This window comes from Macrobrachium nipponense, chromosome 35 (genome assembly GCF_015104395.2).
Source record: "Macrobrachium nipponense isolate FS-2020 chromosome 35, ASM1510439v2, whole genome shotgun sequence".
NCBI classification, from domain to species: Eukaryota; Metazoa; Arthropoda; class Malacostraca; order Decapoda; family Palaemonidae; genus Macrobrachium; species Macrobrachium nipponense.
In genome coordinates this window covers 60,699,573-60,706,895 of record NC_061096.1, presented here as the reverse complement: position 1 = coordinate 60,706,895, position 7,323 = coordinate 60,699,573, and positions in this window count along the sequence as shown.

Sequence of the window (7,323 nt, the reverse complement as noted above, 5' to 3'; positions counted from 1 at the left end):
TGCTGTCTTCGAATCGCTTTCCATAAAAACAATAGTTCCAAAATTAAACAACCAAAGTACCGCTACCCCTCAACTCTTTACCTGGCATAACTAATATATTTACTTGGAACCTTTCCTTCTTCTTCTGATCACTCGTCTTCTTCCCTTCACTTGAGATGGTAATTTTCTTAGCATTGTAGTAGGTTTTATGTGAATTTTAAATGTATGTTGGTTATTAGGATGAGTCTTTTTATTATGTTTTATGTGTATCAATCCTTTTTACAGCCGTGATGATGATGGGGCTGGACCCCGAAACGTCGCTTAATAAAGCGTTTTTAAATTACCTGAAGACGTCTCCCTTGCTTCCTTGAGAATATATCTCGAACGAACGACTGATGTTTTCCTGTGATATTATATATATATATAATATATATATATATATATATATATATATATAGATAAATATATATATTAAAGGGAGGAAATCGCTTCAGTGTAGTGGAGCGGAAGGCGGACGCAACAATACAAGGCAAAAAATGGAAAACCGGTAAAAAATTTACCAGTGCTGCTTGCTAAACACACACACACACACACACACACACACACACACACGCACGCACACACACACACACACACACACACACATATATATATATATATATATATATATATATATATATATATATATATATATATATATATACATATATTATAGGTGAGTAAAGCAGTCACTGTTACATTCATAAAATAATAATTAATTCGAGAATGAGGCTCATGTACAACAAACTTCCTTAACGTCAGTCGCCAAAATTGCCCCCTGCGCATACTGAGCCACTCACCTCTATCTTGGGCGACCGTCGCTTGTAAGTTATGAAGGACTTTCGATTCTAATACGTCTTCTGTCTCATCTCTCCACCATTTTCTATAACTTCCTCTCCTCTGTTGTCTCACCATGATCAAATGACCTAACAAAACTTTATTCCATACCTATTCCAGCTATTCACTGGTATGGTGGGTAGCGTTGTGGCATGTCACTCAGTTGTTGTGGGTTCGTGCCTCCCCCAGAGTGATGAAAAGTCACTGGCTTTGTATCTTGATCAGTTCTGCTGCAGTGTGGGGTCTGCAGTGGGAGGTTCAAACCAACAGTCTCTGGATTGAGCCAAAGACATGGGGATTGAAGCAAAGCCACAGGCATATGATTGACCCATTGGCATAGGATACAGCCATAGGCATAGGATTGAGCTATAGCCATAGGATTGAGCCATAGGCATAGGATTGAGCCATAGCCATAGGATTGAGCTATAGGTATAGGATTGACCCATAGCCATAGGACAGAGCTATAGCCAAAGCACTGAGCCATAAGCATAGTATTGACCCATAGCCATAGGATTGAACTATAGGAATAGGACTGAGCATCCCTCTTTATTCAAAACGCCATTTCCGCATTAGCCTCCCTCCCTCTCAGCCCCTCCTTCCCTTATTCAGGTTAAATCCCAAACTTTCAATAACTCCCAAAAGGCCCAAAACAAGTGGAGGGAGAAAACGCCAAATTCTAAAGTAATTTGCATTTTATTTTTCCTAGAATATCCATAGACGCAGTACTCGATGCGCTTTGCGCCGAGTACTCCATCTATGAAAGCGTTAGGGTTCGTATTCCCGTCGGACTGCACTAAAATGGGGGTGAGGGGGTGGGGGCAGGAACTGTTGAAAGCAAAGCTTTTACAAGTTTACCTCTTCCAGATACAAAGACCCGAGGAACCGGGTAACGGAAGGGACCCTTATCTTGCCCACATCCACGGGAGTGGGGTTTGGGGGGGGGGGGCGGGGAGGGTGATGTGGAATAATCACGAAGGAAGCAACAGATAATGGGCGACCATAAGAATTTAGGTAAATGAGAAATTAGACAGGAAGAAATTCATAGATTGTGTAGTTCATGATTCCTGATTTCCACCATCAACGTCATCATCCCCAATCTCTCTCTCTCTCTCTCTCTCTCTCTCTCTCTCTCTCTCTCTCTCTCTCTATCTCTCTCGCTCTCTCCTCTCTCTTCCTCCTCTTCTCTCTCGTGGCTTCTTAACTTTCCCCTCCGTAACGTAATTAACTCAAGCCCGGAATATTCTATATGCTGTTGGTTAACCCCTTCTAGTTTTGCACGTAATACCTATTCACGAATAATTCCTAGTTATTATTAATATACCATTCAGCCATTAACGGGAAATTTCTCTATCTCTGTTTCAAACAGATTAGAAGGCCGTCGGTTAAAATGGATGCAAATATTGAAGAATGCTATATATATATATATATATATATATATATATATATATATATATATATATATATATATGTGTGTGTGTGTGTGTGTGTGTGTGTGTGTGTGTGCATGCATGTTTTGTGTGTGTATTAATATATACATGTGTGAATATATGTTGATTCTCAAGACATCTTCGCCGAGGAAAACTTAATGCTTTATAAATTTGTAATCGACTTCATAAACACAAACCGAGGCATAAGCAAAGGACAACAATAATATCAACTATCGCATGATGATTCATTTTCTTTGATACTACTCTTGAACAAGATGATTCAATTCCTTTATTATTACTCTCAAACAAGAAGATTCATTTTCTTTAATACTACTCTTAAGCAAGATGATTCATTTTCTTTAATACTACTCTCAAACAAGACGATTCATTTTCTTTAATACTACTCTTGAAAAAGATTATTCATTTCCTTTAATACTACTCTTGAAAAAGATTATTCATTTTCTTTAATACTACTCATAAACCAGACGATTCATTTTCTTTAATACTACTCTTGAAAAAGATGATTCATTTTCTTTAATACTACTCTTAAACAAGACGATTCATTTTCTTTGATACTACTCTTGAACAAGATGATTCAATTCCTTTAATACTACTCTTGAACAAGATGATTCATTTTCTTTAATACTACTCTTGAACAAGACGATTCATTTTCTTTAATACTACTCTTAAGGGCAAGATGCTTTCATTTTTTAAATATACTCTTGAACAAGATGATTCATTTTCTTTGATACTACTCTTGAACAAGATGATTCAATTCCTTTAATACTACTCTTGAACAAGATGATTCATTTTCTTTAATACTACTCTTAAACAAGACGATTCATTTTCTTTGATACTACTCTTGAACAAGATGATTCAATTTTCCTTTAATGCACTCGTTGACAAGAATGATTTCATTTTCTTTAATACTACTCTTGAACAAGACGATTCATTTTCTTTAATACTACTCTTAAGCAAGATGATTCATTTTCTTTAATACTACTCTTGAACAAGATGATTCAATTCTTTATGTTATTTATTTAACTACTCTTGAACAAGACGATTCATTTTCTTTAATACTACTCTTGAACAAGATGATTCATTTTCTTTGATACTACTCTTGAACAAGATGATTCATTTTCTTTAATACTACTCTTGAACAAGACGATTCATTTTCTTTGATACTACTCTTGAACCAGCAAGATGATTTCAATTTTCTTTAATACTACTCTTGAACAAGCGATTTCATTTTCTTTAATACTACTCTTGAACAAGATGATTCATTTTCTTTGATACTACTCTTGAACAAGATGATTCAATTCCTTTAATACTACTCTTGAACAAGATGATTCATTTTCTTTAATACTACTCTTGAACAAGATACTTTACTTTGAACAAGATGATTCATTCCTTTAATACTACTCTTGAACAAGACGATTCATTTCTTTAATACTACTCTTACCAAGAGATTCAATTTTCCTTTGAATACTACTCTTGAGATGATTTCAATCTTTTAATACTACTCTTGAACAAGATGATCATTTCTTTAATACTACTCTTAACAAGCAAGATATCTTTTCTTTAATATACTCTTGACAAGATGATCATTTTCTTTGATACTACTCTTGAACAAGATGATTCATCTTTAATACTAATTCTACTACTCTTGAACAAGAGATTCATTTTCTTTAATATACTCTTGACAGACGATTGCAGTTTTCTTTTGATACTACTCTTGAACAAGATGATTCATTTTCTTTAATACTACTCTTGAACAAGACGATTAATTTTCTTTAATACTACTCTCAAGCAAGACGATTCATTTTCTTTAATACCGCTCTTAAACAACCTTTATTTATTTAGTCTAAGAGCCCACCCAGTTTCTTCCTGTTTCTCGCACGCATTTATATTAGGCTGCTAGACGAGTACACAAACACCTCTAAACAGCTTCCCAGCTTTAACAGTTTCTCAGTTCCAGGAAGTGTTTGCGAGCTCTCTAATAAACCCTAGGACACTTATACTCAATTAGACACACTTAGTACACTCAAGTTAGTCGCTGGATTACGTATACCGTAACATTTATCGATTCCATTTGCACCGTTCCGTCCCCAACTTTGGTCATTTCCTCCTTTAAACCCTAAAATGAAAAATGCAAAACCATTCACGTCCATCTGCTTCTCCAACTCTTCCATTATTCACTTTACTTCTTGTCTCTTTCATAAACTCCTCTATTTATTATAAAATTACCTATTTTTTTCAATTGATTAATTTATTAATCTAATTAATTTAATTAATTTATTCCGTCTTTTTTTATAAGTTGGATTTCCCCTTTCTGTGTTTCCCTTCCCTTCCTCTTACTTCTTCCTAATGAACATCATAATCTTTTAAAGCTTGAATTTCAAGTCAATGGTCAATGTGGGGCTGTTCCATACGAATAAGTATCATCTGCCAAATAATAATAATAATAATAATAATAATAATAATAATAATAATAATAATAATGTCGCAATACCATGGGACACCAGAAAGTTGAAAGAGAAATGAGAGGGAAAAAATGGATAAGTATCAAGATCTGAAAATAGAAATAAGAAGGATATGGGATATGCCAGTGGAAATCGTACCCATAATCATAGGAGCACTAGGCACGATCCCCAAGATCCCTGAAAAGGAATCTAGAAAAAAACTAGAGGCTGAAGTAGCTCCAGGATTGATGCAGAAGAGTGTGATCCTAGAAACGGCACACATAGTAAGAAAAGTGATGGACTCCTAAGGAGGCAGGATGCAACAACCCGGAACCCCACACTATAAATACCACCCAGTCGAATTGGAGGACTGTGATAGAGCGAAAAAAAAAAAAAAAAAATAAAAATAATAATAATAGGATAATTTATTTCATATGAATATTTTAAGGGTAAACAATTATATAATAATAATAATAATAATAATAATAATAATAATAATAATAATTAATAATAATAATACTAATAATAATAATAATTATGTTAAAAAATATCCACAATTATATATATATTTCTATGTAAGAATATAGAAATATATTTTTATTTTTAATATATAATTGTGGATATTTTTTAACAATTTGTTTCCACGAAACTGTGAATTTCTTAACAATAATAATAATAATAATAATAATAATAATAATAATAACAAATAATAATAATAATAATAATAATAATAATAATGATAATAATAATAAAATAATAATAATAATAATAATAATAATAATAATAATAATAATAATAATAATAATAATAATAATGAACTTAGGAACCTCCGTAAAGTGGCTGTAATATTGACAATTAAAAGCCACAGTAGTGTTAAAAATATATTTTTGTACAATGTTAAAAATTACTAGTAATTTTTAACATTGTACAAGATTATACTTCTAACACAATTTTAATTGTCAATATTATACTTCTAACACTATTTTAATTGTCAATAATAATAATAATAATAATAATAATAATAATAATAATAATAATAATAATAATAATAATAATAATAATAATAATAATAATTTCAGGAGACTGAAACATCACCTGAAAGCACTTTTTCGTCATCATTTGGCATTCAATGACCCCTCTGATCAATAGCGCTGCTCTGCGTTTAGGAAAATTACCCAATACAAGAGGCCAAACAACTTCATGACCGCTTGTATAGATCTCACGATGAAAGCCAATTTTACCACTGAAATTTGAAAGGCTTTTTGAGAGGAGTCATCAAACACATTAATATGAAGGGGCTGTGATATCTGAACCCAAGGGAGCAAATGGCAACCGATATATCCACGCTTTAGTATCCAATAGGTATGACTTTGTCAACTTCATGTCCTTCTGGGTAATTGTTATGGCCGCCCACAAAACTCTCGCTGCCGCAATCTTTACTCTGACGGCGACGCCCCTGCCGGCAAATATGAGCGTTTATGGCAGTCGTGAGTTATTCGCTGATGCAGATCGGAATCGGCGATTAACGTCCGCCGATCCTCAGATTTGACGTCGAGTAATAAAGGAAATATTCTCCCTTTTATAGCGCTTTGTAGATATTACCTCGCGATATTTCATATCCCGCCCCCTAATGCAAACAATTAGTATAGAGAAATACGCCTCTCGAACTACTGATGAGTTCGACCCTGAATTGCTCGAGGGCTGACAGAAGAGCGTAACTTATACAGAGGAAAATACCCTATTTTCGAGACGATGTTGGAGAAATCTTTTGATAGAGGTATACAGTTCAACATTTTTTAAAGTGGCCACAGTTAACTCGAAGACTTTGATGAAGGAAGTTGTATCTAAAACTATGATTCGCTGATAATGCTGCTGTGAATTTCGGCACGGCTCATAAGGCAAGAAGACTGCCCTCCATATCAGGGTTGATAACCAAGCAAGACTAGACTGACTCAGCTCAGGCTGCAGCAAATAGCTTTATCCAAGGCCTTGACAGTTCTCTCTGAATCCAGACCTCATTATCTGAATCTAGTCCTGAGGATGATCAGTTATGGCAGGACGATGACAGAGAATTTGAGACTAGCATAACCTCTACATTTTTCCTCCAATTTCATTATCATTTTTTGTTTCATAAAAATAAGAATATGATAAAACTTTCCCGAAAAGAGATATCATTACAATCGACCTGTCTTACTATGACTAAGATTCTCTCTCTCTCTCTCTCTCTCTCTCTCTCTCTCTCTCTCTCTCTCTCTCTCTCTCTCTCTCTCTCTCTCTCTCTCTCTCTCTCTCTCTCTCTCTCCAGCAAATACATACGTAATATAAAATTCTCCCTGGTAACCAGATGGCCTTTCAGGGAAAGTTATAATCATCGGAACTACGACGGCAGAGATGTTAAGAGGAATAATTACCAGAAAGTGACAGGATTCTTAACTACGGTACTTTGCCCCCAACTTTCAATAACAACATTGCTGACGTAATTCTGTAGAGATGGGAGTTACAGCACTCGGCTAAAAACTTAAAACTTCTTCGGGGTAGGCATCCAATTAGGTGAGCTATGGATCGTCCTGGGAAATATT